Source organism: Myotis lucifugus, unplaced genomic scaffold (assembly GCF_000147115.1).
Source record: "Myotis lucifugus unplaced genomic scaffold, Myoluc2.0 scaffold_312, whole genome shotgun sequence".
NCBI lineage: Eukaryota > Metazoa > Chordata > Mammalia > Chiroptera > Vespertilionidae > Myotis > Myotis lucifugus.
Genome location: NW_005871360.1, coordinates 1,103,560 through 1,119,815, shown reverse-complemented (window position 1 = coordinate 1,119,815; position 16,256 = coordinate 1,103,560). Strand labels below are relative to the sequence as shown.

The 16,256-nt window shown below is 40.3% G+C and overlaps 2 protein-coding genes across 11 annotated transcripts in view; one reads left to right on the top strand and one right to left on the bottom strand.

Annotated features, from left to right (window-relative positions):
• The window catches only part of ZRANB3 (zinc finger RANBP2-type containing 3), a gene marked incomplete at its 3' end in the record, with an annotated part of 216,291 nt that extends 211,953 nt beyond the window's left edge, over positions 1–4,338 (bottom strand). Inside the window, exon 1 of the mRNA XM_023764016.1 lies at positions 4,147–4,338. The remainder of the gene's footprint in view (positions 1–4,146) is intronic.
• A 724-nt stretch (positions 4,339–5,062) lies between these two features.
• The window catches only part of R3HDM1 (R3H domain containing 1), a 172,819-nt gene continuing 161,625 nt past the window's right edge, over positions 5,063–16,256 (top strand). For 9 of the 10 annotated variants that reach the window (XM_023764021.1, XM_023764018.1, XM_023764017.1 and 6 more), the window contains exon 1: positions 5,096–5,241. The gene's annotated coding sequence lies outside the window, so the exon portion shown is untranslated. Of the gene's footprint in view, positions 5,242–16,256 lie in introns of all 10 variants that reach the window. The other variant, XM_006100437.3, reaches the window with a different exon arrangement.

Here is a 16,256-nt window from a genome sequence, read left to right as displayed (position 1 = left end):
TAAGCTTTAGGAGTTAATTCTTTTTATATATTCAAGGGTAACAGTTTTTTTAAAAAATATATTTTTTTTGATTTTTTACCGAGAGGATGTGGGGATAGAGAGCTAGAAACATCGATGAGAGAGAAGCATTGACCAGCTGCCTCCTGCACGCCCCCTACTGGGGATGTGCCTGCAACCAAGGTACATGCCCTTGACTGGAATCGAACCCACCCTTCAGTCCCCAGGCCGACGCTCTATCCAGTGAGCCAAACCGGCTAGGGCTAAAGCCACTTTTATTTTTAAAAAATGTTTTAATAGAATGGGGGATGGAGGAGAGTAGGGCAGTGGAGAATAGAGAGCAACTGCTAATGAATACTGGGTTTCTTTTTAGAGTGATGAAAAATTTCTAAAATTAGATCATGATGATGATCCCACAACTCTGAGTATATCAAAACCCACAGAATTGTAAAATGATTAAATTCTATGGTATATGAATTATATCTCAATTACACTGTTAAGAAATACATGGTGGAAAAACGCAATCAATGTAATTCTCAACAATAACAAAGTAATGTGCACGGTCATTGGACTGGGGCGAGGGACATTGGATAAAGTTCAAAATCCATTCACAGCAAAAGCTCTCTGACGCAGAAAAAATAGAAAATTTCCTTCATATGATGAAAGAGTTTTACCAACCCCCTGCCCCACCCATCATCATACTTAAACTGTTGAAAGCTTTCCATGCAAGGTCAGACAATACAAAAAATGTCTACTACCTCATATTTTATTTAAAAGTGGAATCAGATCTGTTGAATAAGGCAAACGGAAAAGGAGAAAGAAAAGGTGTATATAATTAACAGATGACATAACAGAATCATTTATATAGAATAAAAACAACCTATAGAAAACTAATCTACACTAATAAAAGACAAACATGCAAATTGACCATACCCTCATTATGCCTTAAGCCAAACCCACCAGCCAATCAGAGCGACTATATACAAATTAACCCAACCAAGATGGTGGCCGGCAGGAACGGAGCTGGACCAAGCAGTAGGCTTGGTTGCCCCAATGATGGAGGAAGCCAGCTTCCCACCTGCCGGGGCTGGCTCTGAGCTCCACTCAAAGCAACAAAGTTCTTGGATTGGTAAAATCAAGATCATTAAAATGTCCATACTACCCAAAGCAATCTATAAATTCAACGCACTACCCATTAAAATACCAACAGCATATTTCACAGACCTAGAACGAGCTCTCCAAAAATTCATCGGGAATAAAAAAAGACCCCGAATAGCTGCAGCGATCCTGAGAAAGAACAAAGTAAGTGGGATCTCAATACCAGATATGAAGCTGTATTACAAAGCCATTGTTCTCAAAACTGCCTGGTACTGGCATAAGAACAGACATATAGATCAATGGAATAGAATAGAGAGCCCAGAAATCGACCCAAACCAATATGCTCAATTAATATTTGACAAAGGAGGCAAGAACATACAATGGAGCCAAGATAGTCTCTTCAATAAATGGTGTTGGGAAAATTGGACAGATATATGCAAGAAAATGAAACTAGACCACCAACTTAAACCATACACAAAAATAAACTCAAAATGGATAAAGGACTTAAATATACGACGGGAAACCATATAAATACTAGAAGAATCCAAAGGCAACAAAATCTCAGACATATGCCGAAGCAATTTCTTCACCGATACAGCTCCTAGGGCATTGGAAACCAAAGAGAAAATAAACAAATGGGACTACATCAAAATAAAAAGCCTCTGCACAGCAAAAGAAACCATCAACAAAACAACAAGAAAGCCCACTACATGGGAAAACATATTTGGCAATGTTATCACCGATAATTGTTTAATCTCCAACATTTATAGGGAACTCATACAACTCAACAAAAGGAAGATAAACAATCCAATCAAAAAATGGACAAAGGACCTAAATAGACACCTTTCAAAAGAGGACATTCAGAAAGCCAAGAGACATATGAAAACATGCTCAAAGTCACTAATCATCCAAGAGATGCAAATCAAAACAACAATGAGGTACCATCTCACACCTGTCAGAATGGCTATCATCAACAAATCAACAAACAACAACTGCTGGAGAGGATGTGGAGAAAAAGGAACACTCGTGCACTGCTGGTGGTAATGCAGACTGGTGCAGCCACTATGGAAGACAGTATGGAGTTTCCTCAAAAAACTAAAAATGGAACTCCCATTTGACCCTGTGATCCCACTTCTAGGAATATATCCCAAGAAACCAGAAACACCAATCAGAAAGGATATATGCACTCCTATGTTCATAGCAGCACAATTCACCATAGCTAAGATCTGGAAACAGCCTAAGTGCCCATCAATAGATGAATGGATTAGAAAACTGTGGTACATCTACACAATGGAATACTATGCTGCTGTAAAAAAAGAAGGAACTCTTACCATTTGCAACAGCATGGATGGAACTGGAGAGCATTATGCTAAGTGAAATAAGCCAGTCAATGAAAGAAAATTACCACATGATCTCACTCATTTATGGATAATAAAGACCATTATAAACTTATGAACAAAAATAGATACAGAGGCAGAGCTGCCTCGAATAGACTGTCAAACTACAGCGGGAAAGCCTGGGAGGGTTGGGGGGCTGGGGGGGGGATCAACCGAAGGACTTGTATGCATGCATATAAGCATAACCAATGGACATAGACACTGGGGGGTAGGGGAGGCCAGGGGATTTTCAAGGGCGGGGAAAAAAAGGAGACATATGTAATACTCTTTGTAATACTTTAAGCAATAAAAAAAAAATGAGAGACAACACTGTTTGGCTGAAAGGTATGGTTATATCCCTATATCTAGAAGCATTAACTATAAAATTTACCATCTAGTTGGTGCATAAACAACTGATGAGTATTAGACAAAGACTTTTTTGTGCTTCAGTTAAAAAAAGGGGGGGAGAAAATATGCTTAGTTTAATACAAAGTTAGAATGGAAAGAGGTGACAGAATGAATACAGAAAACATGACTAATGAAAACTTGATTTAGAGAGAGATTAAAAAATTAGTAGCCTGGCCCATGTGGCTCAGTGGTTGAGCACAGACCCATGAACCAAGAGGTCATGGTTGGATTCCTGGTCAGGGCACATGCCTGGGTTTCTGGCTCCATCACCAGTAGGAGGTGTGCAGGAGGCAGCCTACTCCTGATTTTCTCTCATCATGGATGTTTCTATCTCTCCCTCTACTTTCCTCTCTGAAATAAATTTTTAAAAATATTAAACAAAAAAACATTACCTCTAATTTTCTTTGGCCTTTGTCTTCCTCACTACTTTTGGACAAAGAAGAATGCCTGTCTTTTTGGCACTGCTTTATCCCCAAAGGCTGGAATAGTGCCTAATACAGTATAAGTGCTAAATAAATATTTACAAGATTGTTTATAAAAGTCAGTCTCAATGAGACCCTGGGGAAAACTTAGAATTTATCTGAGAAAGTCTTAGTCAAAATGATAGAAAAATGAGGTTAGTCTTGGGGAGGAAAAACCTTCTCTTTCCTTGTGCGTCTTAATTCAATGAATTTCCCAAGGTAACTCAAAAGAAACGTCAAACAGCAAAAAATACACTCAAATTTGCACCCGGAGGAGGGCATAAACCAGAGCCTAATGTGCTAAAATTAGGCTATGGGCTCCAAAGTACATAAATATCTTTATTCATCAGTGTATTACAGCTGGTATCTGTCGCCACGTGTATGCTTTACTCAACGACAACAAGGTAAAGTCACCATTTTTTAGGATCAATCCTGAGCCCTTCTGGAACATTTTTCCTTTGAACTAGTCTTCAGACGTTTGTAAAAGTGGGAGGAGTTAGCTCAAAACTTCAGAGCCGGTTTTTTCGTCAAACTGATGGCAGGAAGCCGTGGGTACCGACAGCGGCTAAAGGCATTAGAGGCCCCCACAACAAATAAATGCGTGCAATAGTGAGCAAGTCCAAACACAAGAAAAATGGGACTCTGGGATTGAAGGCTGGGTGGAGAGTGGCATTATGGACTTAGGAACTACCCCTACCCCATCTCACCCACTCTTTCTTAAAATGCAATTAAATTACGTTCAATTTTCTATCTCTCATGCAAGAAACTATCGACTTGCCCGCCATCCCACTCCCAGACGGCCACACCTGGTGTATTCGCTGAAGAATCTCCAACTCCCGCCACACGTTTAGCTTGTATCCGCCCAAAGCGGAAGTGACTTCAAAGGGACAAACTGAAAGTAGCAGTTCAAACACCAGGAATCTACACCAGCTATGGTGTTCTGAGAAAACTCTGCTCTAGCATGCTCTTCTATCCCTCATCTCTTCCGTTACAGCGGTGAAACCGATTCACTGCAGCCTCAAGACAACTAGCTCTCCTCCCCAAACTCCAAATTATTCAAAAGTTTGTCCCTTCTTATTGGTCAAGGAGGCGGCATGGATCTCCCCAAAACTACAATTCCCGTCAGGCTGCCGAGGGAAGTAAACTGAGAAAAGGATTGAGCGGGAGCAAAGCATGTTGGGAAGTGTAGTTCGCTCTTCTAGATCGAAAAGGGCAATCACCCCGCCTTCCTTAGAGAAACCAGGTGTTCGGCTTAGAACCCGTTACCGCTAAGGGGAGGAGTCAAGCTTTTAAGCAGCGTGCCTCTCATCTCCCCACATGGAGGATGAAAATTTTATTTTACTCCTACAAAGCATTATAAATGCTCCTTGAAAAAATGGTTGTCTTTCCAATATCTCCAGGTCAGGGAAAACTCCCACAACTCCCCCACCTCAGGCTCCAACTCGTGGGAAAAGGTGGCTCTTTTTCAAGTGGGCAAAATGGCTGTCCTCTTAGTTTTCCATTGGTTACCCTTTGCGTCCTTCAAGGGCGGATACTAATCACCGATTGGTCCCTTGTCCCTTGAGGGTGGAGGAAGACTTGGCACGGTTCTCCCGCGGCCCAGGAGGAGATAAAGGGGTGGAGAGAAGGCCGTTTGTCTAAGCGTGATTGGATGAGCCTCATGTCACTCCGACGGTATGCAGCCTATGATTTGTCGACTTCCCTCAAAGAGAACAAATAGGCGGAGCTAGTACGTGGTGGGAAGGGGCGGGATTCTGCCAGCCGCGGCTGCCGCTGGAGCCGGTGTCCGGGCTGGTGATGGGGTTAATTCCCTTTCGTAAGACTCTGACTTGCACCCACCCAGCCCCGCCGCCGCCCCGCCGCGCCGCGCTCCAACCGCCTCCTCCTCCTCAGTAACGCGGGTAAGTGATGCCGTCCCCTCCCCCTTCCAGTTCCCCGGGAATAACGCGCCTCGCTCCCCTCCCCCGCCGGCCAACCGGTAGCGCTAACGGAGAGGAGGCAGGCTGGGGAGAGATGTGGTGTGTGAGGGAGAAGGTGGCCTTCCCCACCGAGCCGTCGGCCTCCAGCCAGGCCCCGCCGAGGTGCCTGCTGCCAGCCCACCAGCAGGTCGGGTTCCGAGGGAGCCCGGCTCTCCCGGCCCGCAGCTGCGGTTGCAGCTGAATTCCACTACCTGCTGCCCACCTGCTGCCCAACGGCCCCAACTGAAAAGCAAACCTCCTCGAGGCCTAGCGGAGGAGGCAGGGGAAAGGTCCCTTCGTCCCTGCCATGGCTGCTGCCGCGGCCTTGCAGCCCCGGAGCTCGGGAACCAGCCGCAGCAGGCCTGCGGGGAACGGGTGCCGCGCGTGGTTCTCTTGGGCGCCGCGCGCCGCCGCTGCCCCCGGCTGCCCGGCCCGCCCCATGGCCGCGGACCCCGGCCTGGCGCCGCGAGAATGTCCAGACAGCAGAGAAGGCGTTTGGTGAAGTGTCGGTACATCTTGCCTGTAGTGCCAGGACTAGCACAATGGGGAGATCGAAAAGAAAGTTGAATGACTGTCAGTGCCCCGCACTCCAGGGATCAGATTTACACGCGTTGTGGCTGAGCCGTAGGATGTCCCCCGAAGCCCGGTGTGTGTGAAGTTTTTTGTCGTTCTCTTTTATATGTTCCTGGGTGCAGAGGTGCCTCTGTTCTTTGACCTTGCTTTTTTTAGAGAAACTTCGATTGTTGAGGCTATCATGCCTCGTGTCTAGTTGACCCGGGATAGCAAGTTAACTAAGTAAAAGGTGAAGAGGTGCTTTGTAAAAGAGTAAGGCGTAGTAAATAACAGATGATTTTTTTCTAATAAGATTGTCCAGAAAAGAAAATTGTGTGTGATTATATATATATATATATATATATATGGTTTTGCCCAATTGTAATTCTGAAGAAACCCTTTGCTTTTAGCTTAAATGTCATTGATTAAAAGGACTTTTAAGTAATGAAAGGATAAAGTCATATGGGAAGCCCACCTATGTATAATATTTGAAACAGTAAGACCTATGTCATATTTAATATAGTAGGATACTGGTGTGATTAGAGTAAGTGGACACACCTAAGTTTAACAAAAGTTGGCATATTTGGCCATATTTGAGACCAAATAGCTTCTTCTGACATATTGAGTACTCATCTTTTCACTCCTTGCTTTTTTACCTGGGGGTAAATATGTCTTTAAACAGTGGATTCTATAATTTATAGTAGACATGTCTGTAATGAGTGGTAAAATTCTAGGCCTACTTCTGAGGCTTATTACCAGAATAAACTTGGGTTCTGAAGAAATATCTGAGTTTTGACTAAATGTTACACAATATTTTCAGTGTTTTGAGATAATTATACTGGTTTAATGATCTTCCATATTCCATAATTAATACACCCAGATACAGAATTGGCATAGATCCCTAGTCAGGGCCTGGAAGAAATTTGGATATGTTACACTTTTAAAAATGGAATGCATAAACTCTGAAAGGTAAGGCCCCTCAGTTTCCCACGAAGTAGGCACAGCATACATAGCTCAGCCTAGCATTTTCTAAAACTTGTGGGTTAACTAATAAATTATATAATCGATGCTTTCAGGTCTCACGTGCCTTATGTACAGAGAAGGGCTGATAAAAAATATAGGAGGCTTCTGCATTCTCTTGCTAGCGGTGGGACCCTTCTATGAGCCTCAGTTCAGTTTCCTCATCTGCAAAATGGGGATGGTAATTCTTAACTCATGGAGTTGTGAAGTCTAGAGATAAAGTAGCATGGTGCCTAACACATAGTATGTATGATTAAATATTAACTGTTGCTATTTTCATGCATATTAAGAGAATAAAGTTTTTTTTCATTCACACTAGGTGTTGCAGCCTCAGAAATGTTCTGTTAGTGAGGAGGACTATGGGGGTTTTCATTATACAGTGACTTAAATGGCAGTTTGGAGCTCGCCATTTTCTTTTATACAGCATATATTTTATTGATTTCAGAGAAGAGGGGAGAGGGAGAGAGAGATAGAAACATCAATGATGAGGGAGACACATTGATCGGTTGCTTCCTGCATTCCCCACACTAGGGATTGAGCCCGCAATCTGGGCATGTGCCCTGACCTGTAATCAATCATAGTGATCTCCTGGTTCATAGGTCAATGCTCAACCACTGAGCCAGGCCAGCTGGGCTGCAGCTAGCCATTTTCAAAGTTAAAGCTATGTGAGAAATTGATTATCCCATACAGTGTCCTTGGAGTTTGTACAGTTGGACAAATTTAAGGTTAGCATGAAAACAATTTTATTATGAAGTCTTCTGACAGTAATGTCTGGCCAGGGTTCAAGGCAGCTGCACCTTATGCTGACTAGTGAGCTGAGGGACATAATGTTATGGCAGACTTCCCAACTTATTGAACCCAGTACAGTTGGATGCTTCTTCAAGAGACTTACATGACAATAGCAGTAGAAAATTTTATGAAATTGAAATAAGCTTTTTCAAGTTATTATGCAGAAGGTAAGCATTATCATGCTTTGCCAAGTAATAAAAGAGATTTTCTTGTACTTGCCCTTTAGAATAGCTGATTATACCCATTTGAGTTAATGTTAATTCCTCAAAATAAAGAAGCACTGAAAGTTGATGTTTTATTTTTTCCATTCTTGAAAATGTTACAATAATAAACATTGTTGCTACTTGATTTAGAAAATTTCACTCTCATGATATTTTGTAAATATGTTGGGCAGTCTGTGTTAAAGCGGTGTGGTTGCAAATGGCAGTTAACTTTTCAAATAGTTCTTACAGCTCCAAACCACAGAATCAATACTCTTGTCTTTATAGTGACACCTGCATACAGAGATAACTTATTTCTTATAACTTAAGATAACTAAACAAGATAGTTATCTTAAAGAGAAAGGCGTGTATCAGTTTCTTCTCCATATAATAGTAACCTTTTTTTAAAAAAGGTAAAATAATCTCCCAATTAATCTCTGAATTCTGATAATGTTTACTGATAGTACAGACATGTGCAAAAATCAAAGAAAATTTTAAGTTAACTTTGCTTCCTCAATAAGGATATGTTATATAATTAAGCAAATTAGCTTGTACCTGATAAAGGTGTGAACGTGCGTATTTTTCCAGAATTCAATTCAATTAGTCATTACCTGATGGTTGAAATGAGATGTTATTTAATCTGGGCTCAAAGCTAGTTCTCTACCTAATTTTCCAGCAGTTTTTTTTTTTTTATTCCCAGGTTTTATCCTTTAATATTTTCCCTTTTCTTACCTTCTTAGTCTCCATACATGCCTGTTAACTTAAATTTTTTTCCCATTTGAATGCCTACACTTTATGTTTAGTGTTATTCTTTCTGTACCTTCTGAAATGTAAATTTGTGACTTTAAAAAAACTTTACTTATTAGCTCACTGCTAGGCAAGTTGTAAGGTTTTAAGCCTTATTTCAAGATATTAGACCACATAATATGTTTAAATTACTGCTTTTATAGCCTGCTTGACTAATGTTTTCATCTATAACTCCTTGACACTACTTCCTCTCCAAAAGAAATTAATCATGGATAATAAACTACATTTGTGTTTATTCTTGATCTTTCTTCTTGAAAGACAATAATTTGATATTGTCTTGTCTAAGAATTTAAAGTACTATAATTTGATTTCTTCCAACTTTAGTTTGATCAGTGATGGATATAAATGATTTTTGTGAGGTAGGTATACAATTAACTTTACTAACTTATCTTCTACATGAAAGAAGTCCCATAACTGGTACAAAATATCACCTTACAGTATAAGATGGAAGTTTAACTAACTGCAAATTTACCTTGCTGCATTGGCCCCCACTGGAAAGGGAAGCTTTGGGATTTAATTTCAATGTGGGAAGGAAAAAAAAAATCTCTGTATATGTATGCAAAGCTATGGCTTAAATGAACATAAAGCCCTCATTTTAAAATTCCTCTTGGGAAAGAAGCTTGCTTATTATAGAATAACTATGTTTAAAACAAGTATCTTTTTATTGGAAGCAACCCAAATGCCCTTCAGTCAGTGAATGGTTAAACAAAGTGCTATATTTATAATATGGAATACTATGCAGCAATAAAAAGGAACAAACCACTGCTACATGTAACAACCATGTGGTTCCATTTATATAACGTTCTTAAAACGACAAAATTATAGAGATGGAGAACAGATTAGTGGTTGCCAGGCATTAGAATGGTGTTGGGGGAGTAGGATGGTTGTGACTGTAAAGCAGTAGCATGAGGGATCTTTGTGGTAATAGAATAGTCTGTATCTTGATTGTGATGATCATACATAAATGTATACAGGTGATAAAATTGCATAGAGACAGACACACAAATGAGTGCATTTAAAACTGGTAAAATCTGAGTAAGGTGTAAATATCAATGTCAATCCTGGTTTTGATATTAAACTATACCTAAGTAATGTTATTGGGAGAAACTGGATGAGTAGTACATAGGACTACTATACTATTTTATTCAACTTCCTATCAATATGATTATTTAAAAATTAGAAAGTCAAGTACAAAAAATAGCCATTACTTATTATGTATGTTCCTGTATGGTATTCAAAAAAAGAGGGTCTGTTATAACAAATATTCTTTGCAAAACACTGTTCATACATTTCATATTGTTTCTTTGTGTTGTTTTTACTGTCATGTTCCCATGTATCTGAGCACAATGGAAATACCCCTACATCAAACATGTCCAAGATGCAATTTCCATTTTCATTTTATATGCTTTATTTGCCCTAAATGCCAATTCTTTTTTCATTCTTCTTTTATTAGGCCTTGTTGCCCTTTCACTTTCCAATCACTTATCATATAAGCTAAAAAGAATCTGATATCGATCATCTATATTGTTCATTTTTCAGTTGCTATAAGGCTTGTGCATTTTGAGCAAGCTCTTGTTGGGAGAGAAATCAGGCAGATAATTTAGCCTTTGCCTGAACTATTCTAGTGACAGAGCTGCATTCCTAAAGGACTTGGTTACATTTCCTTGTTTCGAGGTCTTCATTTAACAGAAAAACACGCACACACACACACACACACACACACACAATGTAGGAAGGGAAGGAATAGAGAAGAGGAGATCCAGCTGATCACAGAAACAATTAAAATCTATCTATCTTACCTAATAATAGACAAACATGTAAATTAACCTCCCTCCACTATGCTCACCAGCCAATCAGATGAGTATGCAAATTAACCCAACAAAGATGGTGGTCAATTTGCATACATAGGGACGAAGCAGTGGAGCTAAGACTGAAGGCTCTGTCCCCCGAAAGACCGAAGGCTCCGGGACGGAGCGAAGGCCCTGGGTCCGGGTGCCGGAGGAAAACCGGTGCCGGCAGCCAGGGGAAGGGAAGGCTATTGCACCAATCTCTTCGTGCAACGGTTCTCTAGTATATATAAAAGCCTGAGCGACTGCATGACCTGTCGACTGGTTGCTATGACATGCACTGACCACCAGGGGGCAGACACTTAACGCAGTAGCTGCCCCCTGGTGGTCAGTGTGTTCTCACAGAGGGAGGCCGCTCAGCTGACCAGTGGATGCCAGATGCAGGGCTCACTGGGAAGAAATGTTTTGAAGGACAGTTTTAAACCTGTTTTCAAATCATTTGGATAAGATGATTTGAGAGAGATGATGCTCAGACTTAACTGATTTTACTCTAGTAATTTCGCCAATTTCTGTGTCTTACTATTCCATATGCTGAAAAAATTGTAAACATTTTCTTTATTGGGATAGAAAACTGAGCCAGTGTGGAACTTATTACATTTCTAAAATTAACTTTTTGGAAAGTCTGTATTTATAAAAAGATTTAAAAAAAAAATCAATGCATTCACATAAAAAACAGTACATTGGATCTGTAACTGATTATCACTCCCTTATCTATTGTTTTATTACCAGGATTCATGAGTCCCTTAAGACAACTAGAATGTTCTTAGCACCAGAAGTCAAATGGAATCTTTTCTATGCTCTCACCAATTTAACAAAATCATGTCACATTGTTTTTTTATATGTTAGAGCATAGATATCCTGTAATTTTTTTCACTTTTCCTGGAAATTTTGTCTTTCTTTTTTTCTGATTTACAAACAGTAATGCATCATTGACATATCCTCAGAGTTACTCAGTCTGTTTCATAGAGGCCTCTTTCCCTAAAAAGATTTCACTTGGATTCTTGTGTCCTGCTCTCATCCTGGGACTTCCCTTCACAGCCTTCCTACCTTAAATCACCTGTTTGCTGAATACTGTGGATACTTCCTCTTTCTTGGTTTTAATAACTCTTCCTAGTAGGGAATAGCCTGAGATATTTTCCCAAGAAAGGTTGCATATGAAGTAAACCTTTTGAAACCTTATATGTCTGGAGTCTTTATTCTGCCATCATACTTGACTGGTAGTATAGAACAGTGATTCTCAACCTTTTTCCAACTCACAGCACACATAAAGTAACTGCTAAAATTCCATGGCACACCAAAAAATATGTTTTATACCCCCTGACAAAAAAAAACTGTAATTTTGATTGATTTACAAAAAATTAATAATAATAGTAATTATTTAACCTTTTAACTCCAAAGTGACATTTTAAAAAATCAAATGCCTGTACTTCTACATAAGGATTTCTGGTACCAAGAGTTAACCAATCAGACACAACCTTGCTATGCGACAACATGACTAATAAGGTGCAACTCTATTATATGACATATATTTATAGACAGAGCATTCACAACTCACAGCCATTGTTGTGTTGGCTTTTTATTTAACAATCTAAGGGAAAAGCGGTCAGTGCTCCTGACTAAATAGTCAGGTATTGCATGTTGTAAAAATTCTTGCTGCATACTCATTGAAAATCACTGGTATAGAATGTTAAGTTCAAAATCATTTTCCCATTCTACTTAGACATATCACTGGTATTTTCTAGCATCTGGGTTGCTTTTGTGAGATCTGCTGAAATTTTCCAAGCATACACAAAATTTGATCTATTACTAAATTCTGTGTTTATTAACATTTTGCTTTATCCCATATCTATACACCCACTTTTTATGCAGTTCAAAATAAATTTCAAGGATCATTGTACTTCATTCTTGAACACTTTGGCATATATAATTGACTGGAGTTCAATAATTAGTTACTTTTTTATAGGTAGACTAGAGGTCCGGTGCACAAAAATTTCTGCACTCAGGAGTAGGGGGTCCCTCAGCCCACCCTATGCCCTCTCCCAGTCTGGGACCCCATCGGGGGTGACCACTTGCTGGCTTAGGCCTGCTCCCTGGGGGATTGGGCCTAAGATGGCAATCAGACATCCCTCTGGCAGCCCGGCAGCCCTCGGGGGATGTCCATTTGCCAGCGGGGAGCAGAGCTAAGCTGCAGTCAGACATCCTTAGCGCTGCTGAGGAGTCAGGAGAGGCTCCCACCACCACTGCTATACTTGCAGCCATCAGCCTGGCTTGTGGCTGAGCAGAGGTCCCCCTGTAAGAGAGCACTGACCACCAGAGGGCAGCTCCTGCATTGAGCATCTGCCCCTGGTGGTCAGTGTTTGTCATAGTGACCAGTCATTCCCAGTCTTTTTGCTGTTAGGGTCAGTTTGCATATTACCCTTTTACTATATAGGATAGAGGCCTGGGGCATGGGTGGGAGCTGGCTGGTTTGCCCTGAAGGGTGTCCCGGATCAGGGTGGGGGTCCTGCTTGGGTGCCTGGCCAGCCTGGATGACGGGCTGAAGGCTCTTTGCAGCTGGTCACGACCCCTTCAGGGTGGGGGTCCCTACTGGGGTGCCTGGCCAGTCTGGGTGAGGGGCTGAGGGCTGTTTTCAGGCTGGCGGGCGACAAGCTCCCAGCCTCTTATTTTTTTCTTTTTTTTTTATTCTGGAATTTATTTACCTTCTATAGCTGTCACTGGAGCTGAGAGCCGCTCCAGCTCTGAGGCCGTGGCTGGCTGAAAGCAGGTATCTGGTTTTGTTTAGCTTCTATAATTGAAACATTGTTGCTTCCAGAGCTCAGAGCTGGGCCGCGGCAGGCGGGGAACCTTGGCTTCCTCCATCACTGGAGCAAGCAAGCCTCATGTTCGCTTCAGCTGCGTGGCTGTTGGCCGCCATCTTTGTTGGCAGTTAATTTGCATATCCTGCTGATTAGCCAATGGGAAGCGTAGCGGAGGTATGGTCAATTACCATGTTTGTCTATTATTAGATAGGATAGGCATACAGAAAATGCACAAATCACAAACTTACCATTCAATGAGTTTTTGGCAAATTGACTACATCCCAGAACCCACCCATTTGTCTATCAAAATATAGAACTTTACTATCACCCCAAGAAACAACAACCAAAAGTTCTGATTCTTTTCTACCATATATTTTCCTGTCCGATGACTTATGTAACTAGAGTCATTCAGTACAGGGGAAGGCAAAAGTGGGTTTATAGTTGTTAGTATGCAAAACACCGCTTATTCTTGTATTATTATTTATTATTGTATTATTTTCCACACAAACAACTGTAAACCTACTTTTCCCCCACCTTTTATGTACTCTTATACTCCTTTCACTCAACATGTATTACAGATTTATGCATGTTATTGCCTGTATCAATAGCTCAGTTTTATTACCCAATAATGTTCTGTGCAAATATGCAATTTTTTATTAATTTTTTTATTGTTTAAGTTATTACGTATGTGTCCTTATCCCCACGTTCCCCCCCCCCCATCCCCCCACTCATGCCCTCACCCTCCTGTTGTCTGTGTCCATTGGTTAGGCCTATATGCATGTATACAAGTCCTTTGGTTGATTGCTCCTTCTTACCCCCACCCTCATCTAACTTCCCTCTGAGGTTTGATGGTCTGATCGATGCTTCTCTGTCTCTGGATCTGTTTTTGTTCATCAGTTTATGTTGTTCATTATATTCCATAAATGAGTGAGATCATGTGGTATTTATCTTTCTCTCACTGGCTTATTTCACTTAGCATAATGTTCTCCAGTTCCATTCATGCTGTTGCAAATGGTAAGAATTCCTTCTTTTTTACCGCAGCGTAGTATTCCATTGTGTAGATGTACCACAGTTTTTTTAATCCACTCATCTACTGATGGGCACTTAGGCTGTTTCCAAATCTTAGCTATGGTGAATTGTGCTTCTGTGAACTTAGGGATGCATATATCCTTTCTAATTGGTGTTTCTAGTTTCATGGGATATATTCCTCAAAGTGGGATCACTGAGTCAAATGGGAGTTCCATTTTTAGTTTTTTGAGGAAACTCCATACTGTCTTCCATAGTGGCTGTACCAGTCTGCATTCCCACCAGCAGTGCACAAGTGTTCCTTTTTCTCCGTATCCTCGCCAGCACTTGTCATTTGTTGATTTGTTGATGATAGCCATTCTGACAGGTGTGAGATGGTACCACATTTTTGTTTTGATTTGCATCTCTCAGATGATTAGTGACTTTGAACATGCTTTCATATGTCTTTTGGCCTTTCTTCTGTCTTCTTTCAAAAAGTGTCTCTTTAGGTCCGTTGCCCATTTTTTGATTGGGTTGTTTATTTTCCTTTTGTTAAGTTGTATGAGTTCTCTGTAAATGTTGGAGATTAAACTCTTTATCGGAAATAACATTGGGCAAATATGTTCTCTCATGCAGTGGGCTTTTCTTGTTGTTTTGTTGATGTTTTTCTTTTGCTGTGCAAAAGCTTTTTTATTTTGATGTAGTCCCAATTGTTTATTTTCTCTTTAGTTTCTATTGCCCTAGGAACAGTATCAGTGAAGAAATTGCTTCGGCATATGTCTGAGATTTTGCTGCCTGTAGATTCCTCTAGTATTTTTATGGTTTCCCATCTTATGTTTAAGTCCTTTATCCATTTTGAGTTTATTTTTGTGTGTGGTGTAAGTTGGTGGTCTAGTTTCAATGCAATTCTTTTTTTGTTCTGATGAAGGCTACCTGTGTGCTATTTCTGTTTTTTAGTTATTATAAAGAAAGCTGTGAGACTCACAAGCGTATTTAAGAATATGTTTTAAATGCCTAATATGCGTTATGCTGCACAAAAATCCATTTGTTTTTTTTATTCCATTCTTGTTCTGTTCTTAAATTTTGATTAATACAAAATTAAGTCATAACAGCTGAGAATACTGTCACACGTCTTAAATTTTTTGTTTGTTTTAATTAAATCTTTATTGTTGGAAGTATTACACATGTCCCTTTTTTTCTCCCATTGACCCCTTATAGACCGCCCCAGGCCTTCACCACCCTATTGTCTGTGTCCATGGGTTATGCATATATGCATACAAGTTCCTTGGTTGATCTCTTCCCACCTTCCCCCCATCTTCCTTCTGAGATTTGACAGTCTGTTCAATGCTTCTATGTCTCTGGATCTATTTTGTTCATTAGATTGCACATATGAGTAAGATCATGTGATACTTGTGTTTCTCTGATTGCCTTATTTCGCTTAGCATAATACACTCCAAGTCCCTCCATTCTGTCTCAAAGGGTAAGAGATTCTTCTTTTTCACTGCTGCATAGTATTCTATAATGTAAATGTACCACAACTTTTTTATCCACTCATCAACTGATAGACACTTGGGCTGTTTCCAGGTCTTAGCTATTGTAAATTGCACTGCTATGAACATAGGGGTGTATACATTCTTTCTGATCAGTGTTTTGGGTCTCTTAAAATATATTCCTAGAAGTGGGAAAACTGAGTCAAATGACAGTTCCATATTTAATTTTTTGAGGAAATTCCGTACTGTTTTCCATAGTGGCTGCACCAGTCTGCATTCCCACAGCAGTGTACTAGGGTTTCCTTTTCTCCACATCCTCACCAACACTTGTTTGTTGATTTTGATGATACCCATTCTGTACTGTCACACTTTTTATGATTTCTTGCTACACTCAGTAACGTGAAGAACAAGTAGAAAAATTATTTAAAATCAACCCCCCTTTTTTAAATT